This window comes from Choloepus didactylus, chromosome 3 (assembly GCF_015220235.1).
Source record: "Choloepus didactylus isolate mChoDid1 chromosome 3, mChoDid1.pri, whole genome shotgun sequence".
In the NCBI taxonomy this organism is placed as follows: Eukaryota; Metazoa; Chordata; class Mammalia; order Pilosa; family Megalonychidae; genus Choloepus; species Choloepus didactylus.
The window spans coordinates 73,611,269-73,627,505 of record NC_051309.1 but is presented as its reverse complement, the minus strand read 5'-3'; the positions used below and the strand labels follow the sequence as shown (position 1 = coordinate 73,627,505).

Genomic DNA, 16,237 nt, shown 5'->3' with positions numbered 1-16,237 from the left:
TACTGGGAAGAATAGGGAAAATCATTTCCATTAAGCAAGAGTGTGTACTGACAGTAATAGCTGTCCTTGTGCTACTTATTATAACAAGATTTGCAATATCATTCCCCTGGTGAAAAGAAGTGGATAGCTCTAACTTTCCTCAGTTTTGCATCTTACTAGCATAAGCTACTTATTGACCCTGTCTTTTCACCTCAGTCCCCCATTCTTTATTATATGTTTAATTATATTTTTTCTGCTTCTGGTTTCCCTAATCTTCATTTTCTTCTACCTATTCCTACATTTTTAACCAGACTGAGAGAAAATGTCATTCTGTCTCTAAAATATTTGAAGTTTATTATTAGTATCTGTAAATCTAAGAGAAATATTTACAGTGCATAAACAATTCTGGATTACATCAGAACATAAAACAACAAATATTGAAAACAAATAGTGAAATTTCCTGTTTTGGCAACATCTTTGGATCACAAGCATCAGATTTACATTATATAGGGCATTTTCATACTGGCCTCTGCCTCTTGTCATGTTTTGGGGCCTCTCTCCACCTTTTTTTTAAAAAAATTATTAATTTTTTTTAGAGACAGCTGTTGGTATACAGAAAAATCCTGTAAAATATACCCACCTATTATTGATACTTTACAATTGATTGAAAGAATATAAAATATTACTATTAACTATAGTCCTACTGTTTACATTAGATTTATTTTTTCATATATCACACTATCTTCTTATATTCTTATATTTCATAAATTTCTTATGATATATGAAAGAAATATTCTTCTACTGTACTTCACTAACCCTAAGTCCATCATCCACAATAAGGTTCACTGTTTATACAGGCTCATGTTTTATCTTTTGACTTCATTCTAATAACATTCTAATAACATACATGACCCAAAATTTCCCTCTTTCAACCACATTTACATACTAATTCAATGCTGTTAAATACTCTCACAATAATGATCTACGATCACCACCATCCCCTTCCAAAGCCCTTACAATCAGCCAAAATGAAACTTATGTACAAATTAAGCATCAACTCCTGATTCTCTAACCCTCAATCTTTTCTTGTATAATCTGTAGTCTAGATTCTAACTCTATGAGTTTGCTGATCATATTAGTTCATATTAGTGAGATTATATACACTAGTTGTTCTTTTGTGTCTGGCTTATTTCACTCAAATAATGTCCTCAAAGTTCATCACTGTGTTGCCTACATCAAGACTTCATTCTTTTTAGAGCTGAATAATATTCTATTGCATGTATATACTGCATTTAGTTTATCCATTCCTCAGCTGAGGACACTTGAGTTTTTCCATCTTTGACATTGTGGAATAATGCTACTATGAACATTGGTGTTCAAAAGTCTCTTTGAGTCCCTGCTTTCAGTTCTTCTAGTTACATATTTAGTAAGTGGATTGCCAGATCATATGGTAATTCTACTTGCTACTTCCTGAGGAACTGTCAAAACTGTCTTACACAGCTGCTGCACTGTTTTACATTCCCACCAGCAATGAATGAGGGTTTCTATTTCTCCACATGCTCTCCAACACTGGATAATTTTCTGTTTTTTAATGGTAGCCATTCTAGTAGTGTGAAATGATAGTCTCATTGTGGTTTTCATATGCATTTCCCTAATAGTGATGTTGTGCTTTTCAGTTCATTTGTATTTCCACTTTGTAGAAATGTCTATTCAAGTCAGTCTTTGGCCATTCTTTTAGATTGTGTTTTTTGTCTTTTTATTGTCTTGTTTATGATACTTTATATATTCTAGATATATACAACCTTCATTGAATATATATAGTTCAAATATTTTCTCCCACTGAGTAGGTTTTTCTTTTCATTTTTGTGTCAAGCCTCTGCAGCACAAAAAGTTTTATTTAGTAGGTTCCATTTATCTATTTTTTCATTTGCTATTTGTGCTTATGTTGTGAAGTCTAAGAAACCATGGCTAACGTAAGATCCTAAGATTGCTTCCCTTCATTTTGTTCAAGAGTTTTATACTCTAGGCTCCTATATTAGGTCTTTGAGCCATATTGAATTAATATGCATATGAAGTAAGAAAGAAGTCATCTTTCACTTTTTTGAATATAGATATACAGCTCTCCCAGCACCATTGTTGAAAGAGACAAGTCTTTCCCAATGAGGGAATTGGCAGTCTTGTAAAAAATCAAAATCAATTGGCCATAGGTGTGAAGAGTCAAAGTCTGAGCTTTCAATTCAGTTCCAGTGGTTGAGATATACCCTGGTGCCAATACAATGCTGTTTTGACCACTGTAGCTTTGTAATATGCTTTAGAGTCAGGAAGTATGAGCCCTCCAACTTCATTCTTCTTTCTAAAGATGTTTTTGGAAATTCAGGGCCCCTCACCATTCCAAATAAATTTTACAGTTGGCTGTTCCATTTTTGCAACGTAGGCTGCTGGAAATTTTATACGAGTTTGTTGAATCTGTAGATCAATTTGGGCAGAATTGACCTTTTAACAATATTTAATCTTCCAATCCATGAGCATGGAATGTCCTTCTATTTATTTAGGTCTCTTTGATTTACCCAGGTATTGTAGTTTTTCTGGTATAGATCCTTTATACCCTTTACTAAATTTATTCCTAGATATTTGATTCTTATAGTTGTTATTGTAAATGGAAATTTTCTATTTCCTCCTCGATTGCTTATTGCTAGTGTATATAAAAACTACTGATTGCTTTTAAAATTTTTAACCAGTTTTGTTTGGAGTTATTTTCACACACCGTACAATCAATTCAAAGTATACAAACAAAGACTTTCAATATAATTACAGAGTTGTATATTCAACAACACAATCAATTTTAGAATATTTTCATTATTCCAAAAAGAAAAACCACATATCTCTTATAGCCCCTTTTTGTTCCACACTTATCAATGGTGTAGTAACTTTGTCAAAACTGATGAAAGAATATTAAAATATTACTGTTAATTCTAGTCCCTAATTTGCATTAACTGTATTTTTCCTATTTATAACCCTATTCTTGACACCTTATAATGGGTGATGTAGATTGTTCTAGTTAATGAAAGACATTCTTATATTCATACTATTAACCACAGTCATCATCCACAATAAGGTCCATTGTGTTATACAGTCCCATGTTTTATCCTGTAGCTTTACTTCTAGTATCTACATGGGTCTAAACTGGACCATTTTAACACAATCACATAATTAAATCTATTAATTACACTCACCAAAATGTGCTGCCATCACATATACCCATTTCCAAATTTTATATTCAACCTAATTAAAAACTCTATGTAAATAAATAATCAGCTGCCCATATAGACACTCATTCTATCTGCTGGTAACCTATGTTCTAGAGTTTAACTCTTTGACTTTGCTTATTAAACTAGTTCATAACATTGTGAATGTACAATATTGGTTCCTTGTTTTCTGGCTTATTTCACTCAATGTAATGTCCGGAAGGCTTAGCCCTGTTGTTAGTTGCATCAGGACTTCATTCATTTTTACAGTTGAATAATGTTCTATTGTATATATACCACACTTTGGTTATCCATTCATCAGTTGATGGACACTTGAGTAGTTTCCATCTTTTGGCAATTGTGAATAATGTCACTAGTGAACACTGGGTGTCAAATATCTGTTTGAGTCCCTGCTTTCAGTTCTTCTGGGTATATACCTATTAGCAGGATTGCCAGGATCACATTGCAATCCTACACTTAGCTTCCTGAGGAACTGCCAAACTGTCTTCTACAGCTGCTGTGCCATTTTGCATTCCCAGCAGCAATGAATGAGGGTTCCTATTTCTCCAAATCCTCTCCAACTCTTGTAGTTTTCTGGTTTTTAAACAGTGGCTTTCTAGCAGGTATGAAATGATAATCTCATTGTGGTTTTGATTCACATTTCCCTAAAAGCTAATGAAGACAAGCATCTTTTAAAGTGTTTTTAGCCGTTTGTATTTTTTTCTCTTTGGAAAAAATGTCTAGTCATGTCTGTTGCCCATTTTTAATTGTGTTTTTTGTCTTTTTTATTGTTGAGTTGCAGGATTTCTTCATACAGTGTAGATATTAAACCTTATCAGATATATGGATTCCAAATACTTTCTCCCATTGTGGAGTGGGCCAGTTCATTTTCTTGACTTTTGAAGCACAAAAGTATTTAATGTTGATGAGGACCTATTTATCTCTTTTGTTTTTGTGTTGCTTTTGCTTTGGGTGTGAAGTCTAAGGAACCATTGTCCACCAGAAGATTTTTGAATATACTGAAATGTCCCAGTTCAGTGGTCTTGGCAGCATTGTCAAAAATCAATTAGCATAAGGAGGAGGTGCAAGATGGCAGCATAGAGAGGTGTGTAATTTAGTTAGTCCCCTGGAGCAATTAATAAACAACCAGAAACAACTAGTAAACAATCTGGAACAACTTCTGGGGGATAACCACAACTGTCCACACATCATACACTAACCTGGATTGGATTGAGTAGCTGAGATTGCAGCATAAACTACTGTAAGTAAAATCTGTAGAACCATGTGGGAGCCCCTTCCCCCCATATGAGGCTAAACTGAAAGACCTCACTGTGAGAGAAAGAAGCATTCCCAGAGTGAGCAAATACAGCAATAATCCAGCTCTAACTGGGGTTTTAATTAACAAAGGTGGACTGCTGAAAAGCTACACACATAGACAAACAAGCAACAAGCAGCAAAGTACTCTGAGGTCCACTCCCAGTAGAGAGGAGGTGTGGCTGATGGAAAAAAATAAATAAAAACAAATACAGAGGCTTTTAGAGAAGACTGAAAGTGGAGAGCCAAAAAATGCCTGTGCACCAGGAAAGGGAGCCCAGAAGACAGGTGCTCACTCTGACTGATGGGTGAAGCTTGGGGCAGTGGGCTGGCTCTGAAGGGGGGGGTGCTTTCTTCCCCATTTTCCCTCTCCACTGAGTGGCTCAATGGAGAAAAGGCCCAGCCATTTTCAGTTTGCAGTGCTCTGACCCAGACAGGGTGGAGATAGAATCAGAGACAATAAGGAGTAATTCAAAAGCAGAAGATAATTCTCTAGGGGGTATATTTTCCTAATATCAATAGATATATTTCCTAGTATCAATAGAGTTACAGTTGTGATATTGTCTCACTTTAATGAAACAATCAATTAAAGATTTTCAAGTAAATATGCTAAATCCATTCAAAACCAAGTCAAAGAGTTCAGGGAAGATATGGCAAAAGAGACAAAGGATATAAAGAAAACAAAGTGTGAACATAAGGTAGAAATCAGAAGTTTGAAAAAACAACTGATAGATTCTACGGAAATGAGAGGCCCAACACAAAAGATGGAAAAACACAGTGGAGACATACAATAGCAGATTTCAAGAGGCATAAGAAAGCATTCAGGAACTGGAGAAAAAGACACTTGAAATCCTATACACAAAAGAACAGATAGGGAAAAGAATGGAAAAATATGAGCAATGTCTCAGGGAATTTAATGACACAGAGAAGCACAAATGTACATGTCATGGGTGTCCCAGAATGAGAAAAAGAAGGGAAAAAGGGCAGAAGCAATAACAGAGGAAATAATCAATGAAAACTTCCCATCTCTTATGAAAGACATAAAATTACAGAACCAAGAAGTGCAGCATACCCCAAACAGACTAGATGTGAATATACCTACACCAAGGCACTTAACAATCAGATTATCAAATATAAAAGACAAAGAAGAATCCCAAAAGCAGCAAGAGAAAAGCAATCCATCACATCCAAGGGAAGCTTGATAAGACTATGAGTGGATTTCTCAGTAGAAACTATGGAGGCAAGAAGGAAGTGGTGTAATATATTTATGGTACTGAAAGAGAAAAACTGCCAACCAAGAATCCTATATCTGGCAAAACTATCCTTCAAATATGAGGGAAAGTTTAAAATATTCTCTGACAGATGAGAGAGTTTTTGACAAGATACCTGCTCTACAGGAAATAGTAAATGGAGCACTACAGACAGATAGGAAAAGGCAGGAGCGTGAGGTTTGGAACACAATTTTGGGTGATGGTAGCACAACAATGTATGTACACTGAACAAAGATGACTGTGAGTATGGTTGAAAGAGGAAGGTAAGGAGCATGTGGGACACCAGAAGAAAAACAAAAGATAAATAATGGGATGGTATAACTCAGTGAAACCTAGAGTGCTCAACAACTGTGATAAAATTTACAAATATGTTTTTACATGACGGAGAACAAAGAATGTCAACCTTGCAAGGTGTTAAAAATGAGGTGGTATTGGGGAAAAATACAATGAATGCAAACTAGAGACTACAATTAACAGAAACATATACTTCCTTTAATGTAACAAAGGCAATATACCAAAGTTAAATGCCTATAAGAGGGGGACATAAGGGATGGGTATGGAAGTCTTGACACTGGTAATATTGTCTGACTGTTTTATCATACTTGAGTTTAAGTCTATCTTTCCTTTTGTTGATTTCTACCTGCCATGTTTTTTCTTTCTTTTTCTTTTGTCTCTCTACCTTCTTTGACTCTTCCTCCTTCTTTGTGGAAGAAATGGAGATGTCCTTATATATATCATGGTGATGGTGGTGAATACATACATATGTGATTATACAGGGAAACATAGTTTACTTAGGACATAAAGTATGGTGGGTGAACAAAACTGTCTTAAAAATAGGGCTGATGAAGAAATCTTGAGGGAACAATATTCAGTGAAACAAGTCAGTCACAAAAGGACAAATAATGTATGGTCTCAATGATATGGACTAATTATAATAAGTAAACTCACAGATATCAAATATGAGTTACCAGGGTATAGAATGAGGCTAAAGAATGGGGAATGGTTGCTTATTATGAGTAGAATGTTTAACTAGGTTGAACTTAAGGGTCTGGAAATGGACAGAGGTGATGGTAGCATGTTATTGTGAGAATAATGATGAGTGCTGAATGGTTTGTGAATGTGGTGCAAAGGGGAAGCTTAGAGTCATATATGTCACTAGAAGGAAAGTTGGAGGTTAAAATATGGGAATGTATAAAACAGTGAATCCTGTGATGGACAATGTCTGTGATGAACGGTACAAATATTAGAAATATCTTTCATGAACTAGAACAAATGTATGACACTATAACTAGAAGTTAATAATAGAGGAGTCTATAGGGAATATATACCTATTGCAAACTATGTGCTACAGTTAGTATTATTTTAACATTCTTCATCAACAGTCACAAATGTACTATACCAATACTATGAATCAATACTAGAGGAGGGTTAGGGGTATGGGAGGATGTGAGTTTTCTTTTTTGTTTTTATTTCTTTTCTGGAGTTATGAAAATATTCTAAAAATTGAAAAAAATTAATTGTGGTGATGGATGCACAGCTGTGTGATGGTACCATGGACAATTGTGCACTGTGGATGACTGTATGGTATGTGAACAATCTCAATAACATTTAATTTAAAAAATTGCAAGAAAATCAACTACTGTAAATTTTAAGGTCTATTTCCAAACTCTCACTTTGGTTCTATTGGTCAGTATAGCTATCATTATGTCAGTACCCTGCTGTTTTTGTTTGTTTATTTTTCAGTTTTTCTTAATTTAATGAAATAGAGCATAATAAGAAAGCAATTGCTAGCACAGTTCACTGGTAATATTTTCTGATGGCTTTCCTAATTCAGCCAGCAGAACAGAAGGAAATATTTTAATGAAGGAAAGAAACATAAAACAGAAGAAACAGTCATACAGCTATCCCTTAATTCGGTGTTTTAAATGATTGACAAAATTCATCTTCTTGTCTCTCTCTTTTTTTTTTTTTTTTGACATTTATAGCCATCCTCTCTTTATATCCATTTTATCAGTATATTATATCAACTCCCTATATCCTGCTTAAAATACTGGCACAAGCCTCCTAAGTGGCCTCCTTGGCTCCAGTCTTCACCTATTTTACCTTTTATCTTTTTTAATGAAATTCAGTTTTATTGAGATATATTCACATGCCATACAATCATCTATGGCGTACAATCAACTGTTCACAGTACCAGCATATGCATTCATTACCACAATCTATTTTTTCCACCTTCCTTACACCAGAAAGAATCAGAATCATAATAAGAAATAAAAGTAAAAAAGAACACCCAAATCCTCCGTCCCATCCCACCCTACTCTTCATTCAGTCTTTGTCTCCATTCTTCTACTCATCCATCCATACACTGGATAAAGGGATTGCAATCCACATGGTTTTCACAATCACACTCTCACCCCTTGTAAGCTACACTGTCATACAATCATCCTTAAGAGTCAAGGCTACTGGGTTGGAGTTTGATAATTTCAGGTATTTACTTCTAGCTATTCTAATACATTAAAACATAAAAAGTGTTATTGATATAGTGTGTAAGAGTGTCCATCAGAGTGAACTCTCAACTCCATTTGAAATCTCTCAGCCAATGAAGCTTTATTTTGTTTCATTTCTCATCCCCCTTTTGGTCAAGAAGATGTTCTCAATCCCATGATGCCTGGCCCAGATTCATCCCCTGGGGACACATCTTTTGTTGCCGGGGAGATTTATGCCCCTGGGAGTCAGGTCCCACATAGTGGAGGAGGGCAGTGAGCTAGAGAGAGAGGGCCACATCTGAGCAACAAAGAAGAACTCAGGGGGAGGCACTTAGGCACAATTACAATCAGGTTTAGCCTCTCCCCTGCAGCAACAAGCTTCATAAGGGCAAGCCATAAGACACAGGGCTCAGCATAGAAAGCTGTCACTCCTGAATGTTGTGAGAATATCAGCAACAATCCAGGTGATGAAGTCCAACACTTCTGCATTTTCCCCCAGCTCCTCAGGGGGGCCCTGCATATATATTTTTATTCTCTGCCCAAATTACTTTGAGGAAGTGTTGCTATTTCACTCTAACCTATACAAACCTACCATATCTCATTTCCTATTCAAAGTTCAATGTAATTGTGGTGTTTGAACAAACTGGCTGTAGATGTTATATTGTTTAGAAAGTATAGATCCTAAACCAAATAAACAGCTCTTCCCTTGGACTCACATGGAAGTTGAAGTTGTAACACACAGTCAGTTTCAACCTTTACCCTTTGGCCTGATTTGCCTTAGTCTTAACCAGATCTGCTTCATGCATATCTCTAATTGAAGTCTGGGCTCTTTTCCAGGTTATTTTTTTTTTTTTAACCATTGCTGTATGCATTAATACTGACTTCATATCTGCCAGGCTCTAGCTCTGAGTTTCAGGTGTCACTTAAACACCCAATCTTCCAGACACCAATCAAGTTATTAAAAAAGGGATCAGCATCACAGACTTTGCAGATAGCCATTACAATTCAGGAATGGATTTGGCTGCTATAATTGCTTACAATCTAGTGATCATCACAATAATCATTTCCCTGTTAGGCTGTGCTCTAAGATTCAATTCTGAGTTTATACATTGTAGTTAGTCCACATTGGTGAGGCATTATAGTGTTTGCCTTGGTTTCTGGCATACTTCACTCAATATGCTGTCTACAGGATCCATTCACCTCATTGTGTGTCTCACAGCTTCACTCCTCATGGTTGCTTAGTATTCCATTGTATGCATACACCACAGTTCACCGTTCTGTTCCTCAGTAGGTGTACCCTTAGCCACCTTCACCCATTACATATCTTGAATACTGCCTCCATAAACACCAGTGTGCAAATGTCCACTCATGTCTCTGTTCTCAGTTCTCCCAAGTATGTACAACATAATGATGTTACAGGAACCCCATGGCCCACACATACTCAGCTTCTTGTGGAACCACCACACACTGACCTCAAGAAAGGCGACACCATTCTGCCTCCTCATAAACAGTAGATAGGTACATGACTCTCTCCATGTTTTCTCCAGCACCTTTACCCATATTCATATTTTTCCTACAATTTTATACAGCTATATTCATGTACCATACAATTATCCACAGTGTATAGGCAGTTCGTGGTATCATCATATAGTTGTATATTTATCACCACAGTCAGCATTTGAACATATTGATCACTATGAAAAAGTTTTTTTTTTTTTTTGGTGAATAATAAAAAAGATAATAAAAAGGAAAATAAAATGTCACACAATAAAATATGATAGTAAGGACAGAAAACAACCCCACTGCCAAGAATCCCATATCCCTCCCTGATATCCCACTCTCATACACATTTAATTTTGGTATATTCCCTTTGTTACATTTAATGGAAGCATATTACAAAGTTACTGTTGACCATAGACTCCTCTTTGCTTTGATTATGTTTTTTTCCCGAATACCATCCCTTTTTCAACAATCTGCATAGTTGACATTCATTCATTCTCCCATATGTAAAAACATTTTTATATTTGTACATTTAACAGTCATTGGCCACTCCAGTTTTGCAAAGTCATACAGACCCAGTCTTTATCAGTTATCTTTATCTCTGATGTCATACATCCCCCATCCCACCTCTTTCACCTTTACTCACAGACATCTTTGTTCATTGTACTTACAATATTGTGCTACCATCTCACAGTACTATGCCATCTATTTCTGGAGCTATGCAATCAATCCTGCTGAACATTCTGTAATCCTTCAGCATCAAATGCCTGATCTCTACCCTCTTTCTATCTCCTGGTAGCCCATGTTATCAGCTTTTAACTCTCAAAGTTTGCTCATTGTTAGTTCATATTAGTGAGACCATACAGTATTTGTCCTTTTGCTTCTGGCTAACTTCACTCAACATAATGTCCTCAAGTTTCATCCACATTATATGTTCAATGTCTTTGTTCTGTCTTACAGCTGCATAATATTCCATCATGTGTATATATCACAGTTTATCCACTCATCCATTGATGGACATTTGGGCTGCTTCCATCTCTTGGCAATCATAAAAAGTGCTGCAATAAACATCAGTTTACAAATGTTCATTTGTGCCTTAACTTTCCGTTTCTTTGAGTATATACCTAGCCATGGAATAGTTGGGTCATATGGTAAATCTATAATTCGCTTCCTGAGGAACCTCCACACTGTCTTCCAGATTGGTTGCACCATTCTTCATGCCCACCAACAATGAATAAGTGTGGCATTTTCTCCACATCCTCTCCAGCAGTTGAAACTTTCTGTTTTTTGGATAATGGCCATTCTGGTAGGTGTGAGATAATATCACACTGTGGTTTTGAGTTGCATTTCCATAATAGCCAGTGAAGTTGAACATTTTATTCATATGGTTTTGAGCCATTTGCATTTTCTCTTCAGAAAAGTGTCTGTCCATGTCTTTTGCCCTTTTTTTAAATTGGGTTGTTATTGACTTGCAAGATTGCTTTATATATCTGGGATAATAATCCCTTATCTGATATGTGATTTCCAAATATTGTCTCCCATTGTATAGGCTGGATTTTTACTTTTCCAACAGAGTCCTGTGACGTACAAAGGTGTTTAATTTTGAGGAGATGCCATTTGTCTATTTGTTCTTTGGTTGCTCATGCTTTGGGTGTAAGGTCTAGGAAACCACCTCCTATCACAAGATCTTTAAGATATTGCCCTCCAGTTTCTTCTAAGAGTCTTATGGTCTCAGCACTTATGTTTTGGTGTTTGATCCAGTTGGAGTTCATTTTTGTATAAGGTGTGTGGTAGGAGTCCTCTTTCATTCTTTTGGAAATGGATATCCAGTTCTCCAAATACCATTTATTGAAGAGGTTGCTCTTTTCCAGTTGTTTGGCTTGACTGTCTTATCAAAGATCAATTGTCCATAGATGTGAGAGTCTATTTCTGAACACCAATTTTATTCCATTTGTTGGTATCTATGTCCTTATGCCAGGACAGAGATAGCACTGTAGCTTTGTAATATGCTTCAAAGTCAGGTAGTGTGAGACTTCCTACTTTGTTCCTCTTTCTCAAGATATTTTTGGCTATTTGGGGCACCTTGCCCTTCCAAATAAATTTGGCTATTGTTTTTTTCTACTTTTTCAAAGGAAGTTGTTGGGGTTTTAATTGGTATTGCATTGAATATATAAATCAGTTTAGGTAGAGTTGACATCTAAATTATATTGAGTCTTCTAATATGCGAACATAATTAGGTTCTTCCATTTTTTTAAGGTCCAATTCAATTTCTTTTAGTAGTTTCTTGTAGTTTTCTTGTATAGGTCTTTTGTGGCCTTCCTTCAGTTTATTCCTAAATACTTCATTGTTTTTGTTGCTATTTTAAATAAATTGTAAGTTGAAGACTCCAAAATTTGCATTTCTTAGTGGCATGTATTCCCCTGCACTGCAGCCTTATAAATCCCTTTTGCTACTCCACATATCTGTTTGGATGTCAACTAGTGTTTCATAATTTTCTTATTTAAACCTGAGTTCCAACTCAAACCCCACCCCAAACATGTTATTCCTATCTTTCTCCATTTGATAATGGAAACTTAATTCATGCACTTACTCAAATAAAAAATACAAGCCACAACATGGGTCTCTCTTTTTTCCCCTACTCCACAAAGAATTTGCCAGAAATTCCTATCAGCTATACCCTCAAAATGTACACAGAATTCCACTCTTTTTATCACATGCATTGGCATTATCCTGGTGAAAGTTACCATCATTACTCACCTAAATTAAACCAGTTAATTTTGCAGTATAAGCTGCAATGAAAAAGAGAAAACAGATACCATGCTCTAAGGTGCAGAGAAGTTAATTTCTTTTGATTAACTGTTCAAAGGAAGAAAGACAATTCTGCTTATCAAGTCATCCATGTATCCAGGAACTAAGTATGATATTACTCTGGCACCCCTTACGGTGCAGTTTTTTCCATAAGGTTAAGAAAGGACATTTGTTTTCTGACTAGAGAGAAAGTTAAAGAGAAATGGAGGACAAGCAATATCCTTTTTTAAAAATGTAATCCAAAAATTGTACATATTATTTTATTCACATGGCTTGAACAAGAGTAAGTTATTGGAATAAATGACCTGAAGCATAACTTCAAACTTAGAATGTGAAGACTCAAAAAAGGTGCTTTTCCTGACATACATATGACCACCAGCTGAGATTCTCTTTTCTTTCTCTTATTTTTAAAATATGCTTTCCTCCTATTGAAATGATCCAGCTGGTAATTTGTAAAGGTAGTTATTTTGTACATAATTCCTAATAATACCTAGAATTTGTTCCCCTTTAAAAAACATCATTTGAAGATAAAATAAAAGTAAGCATGTAATAATGGTATGTTCATGTGTACCTTACATTCCAAAAGAGGGTCAATATGGATGTGAATTACACAGGCTCTTGTTACTAAGAAATTAATGACCCTTCCATAGTAATGATGGAATTGACTAAGGAGGATAAAGTGGGATGTAAGTGATGACATCTTTTAAATATGAGGCAAGTATATTCCTGACAGGAAACTGGAAACTATTGACTGATGATTTTGTACAGATATGTTGTGAATGAACCAGCATCTGTAATTTAACCAGAGAGAAAAAAAATGAGTAATAAATTCATCAGTATCTTGGAGCTATGGTTCAATTTTGATTGAACCTATTGTGGTACCAGTACACTTACTTAAAGCTATTCTTTCTATGCAAAATTCCTTGCCCTCTCCACTCTCCTGTACTTCATTCATCTCTATCTCTTTTCCTTTCTCTCTCTTCTTTCCACTTTCCTCTTTCCTTCCTACTTCCTGCCTTCCTTCCTTTCTTCATCCTTCATTCTTTCTTTCTTTTTTTATCTTGTTCACCTTTCCTCTGTCTTTCTTTATTTCTTATCTACATTCCTTATTTACATTCTAATTGTTTCATATTAGAACCTTAATGCACCCTAATGCACTACATTTTGACATCTAGAACCCATGGGTTTCTAGGGGATACAAATTGATTTTCCTTTCATAGCTTAGCAGAAAATTGCCAGTGCAATTGTTTTCATTTATCTTTTATGCTAATCTTCCCACCCACCATTCTTTCTTTCCTCCAGGAAGACCCACTACATTATGTGAGACTGTGGGGAAAGCTGAAATTTGGCTAATTCGAACATTTTGGGATTTTGAATATCCTCGTCCATATTTACCTAATTTTGAGTTTGTTGGAGGATTGCAGTGCAAGCCTGCCAAACCTTTACCTAAGGTAAGTCTATTAAATGGGAGGCTTTTGTATACCTTAAGACACTATAACTTATCCTTATTTTCTTTTAAAGCATGCTGTCTCAGTAACAGATACGTGGGCTAGGTAACTTTAGTTTTCCATTCTAGTTCTATTTTCCAGGTCACAGGTGTTTTTATGAGTAATATTAAGTATGTTGGTCTTCACATTGAAATGTTAAGCAGAAAAGTGATGTAGACACTCTTAAAAATGTCCTTGTGGCTATCATTCAGGTAACAGGTTGGTGGGCCAGGAAACTAGAACTAAAAAAAAAAAAAAAAACCAAAAAACTAAGAATCTAACATGATAGAATTCTGAACAAGGGAATTTACCATGGTAGAAAAAAAGATAAAGTTGCTTTCACAAGAACTTTGGATTAAATACACAGATTTGGTAAGTATAGATTCCATGAAGACTGAATTTCCATCGTGGAGGTTATTTGGACACTGGTGAATTTTACTGAGATAGGAAACACTTAGTGGAAAAACGTCTCTGTGCTGAGAATGAGTTCATTTTGTTCCTAATCACTGTGAGGTGACAACACAATTTTAGGGGGAATTTAGGAATTAATTAGATAGTACAAGGTCCCAATCTCAGCAGACAACAACAGAAATAGATTAAGATACATCAGCATAAAGTAGAATTCAGAGAAATGAGAGACCAAATGTTGAATTGGTTCTTTATCAGCATGAGTTTTGGGAGTGAAAAATAAAATTCTATACCATACACCAAAGTATAAATGTAGAGTTCCAGGAATGTTGGAAGTTAATAGTACTGAGAATCAAAGAGAGTAATAAACAAGCATGATAAGAATCTTGTATTTAGTTATCAATAGGTAATAAGAATACAGATCCTATTTACTGAGGTTGTGGGAAAATGACCAAAATCTCCTTAGGAATATATCAGAGTAAATGTTACTTCTTGCCAGGAGAGTTCTTTATTTCTTTTTATGATCAGGTGCATATTGATGTATGAAATTTGTTTTGAGGATTGTGAATATCCTTTTGATACCAGTGAATTATACTTGCAAATCAAGCTCTATTGAGAGTTGTTCTTATGGGCGATAATGAACCACTATCCAACTACAGATTGAGAAAGAGATGTGACTTTGTCATGGCTCTCTAGATCCTCTCTCATTATACACTACTATGCTTTTCCTTCCACCTTCACAGCCTCCCACCTCCACCTTCCCCTGATACACACAAACATACCACATGAATCTCATGATTTCATAAAAACATATCAGGTAATTTATGCAAGAGGGAGATAATTATTCTCTTTCAAATTCAGTGTACCTATTGATATAGAAGTTTGGGAAGTCATGGTTTATGACACCTATGAATGATTTATGTCAGTCAATAAATGCACAGAATAAAAATAATACTGGGATTACAAAAATTAAAATGACACTCCAGTATAGTGAAATCAAGGTCAAAAACTCAACTGATACATATCTATGTTTTTATATACATTTGTACACAAACGCACACACATTTGTTTAGAGTAGATAAATCAAAATAGTAAAACACCAATTTCTGTGGCTACTGAGATGTTCCTCTAACATTAGGCAAGCTGAGAAATAGCATTCTATGTTCACCTCATATACGTCCCCTCCCCTGATTATTTTAATATCTGCAAATTGAGAACCATAGTAACTCCAGAGGTGCTACAAACAGTTTCACAGGGAATATATGACATATACTTAGAGGGTAGCACTCACAGATATTATGAAATGAATGACTGCAAACCCAGAGGCTGCAGTGCCAAACTTGCACAAGTATAAGTGTTGACACAGGGAATTACATGTCAATTCTGGGATAAGGTCCAATTGAAGGCCTGAAGTTAGTATTCCACTGTGGTGGGAATTTTATACATCAGGATGCCAAAAATAGCACTGTTTCATAATATTTTTTATGGCATAACAGCATCAGACAATTTATCCTCTTTTAAAAGAAATTATTATATGTTCCTTTTCTAACAAAATTCTTCTTCACCCAATTAATCTGTAAAGTGTAAGCTTGTGAAAGATAATCCTGAACTTCTGTCTGAAAGGAAAGATGATCAATTTGGTAATAATTTATTGGATGAAAAATAGCTTGCTGAAAGTTCCAGAAGCCCACTTCAGGACCCTTCCTTGGGCTTGCTTCCAAATAATATTTTTATAAGTT

The 16,237-nt window shown here is 35.5% G+C and overlaps 1 pseudogene; it reads left to right on the top strand.

Annotated features, from left to right (window-relative positions):
* Positions 1–16,237, top strand: part of LOC119529484 — a 74,238-nt pseudogene that overhangs the window by 32,228 nt on the left and 25,773 nt on the right.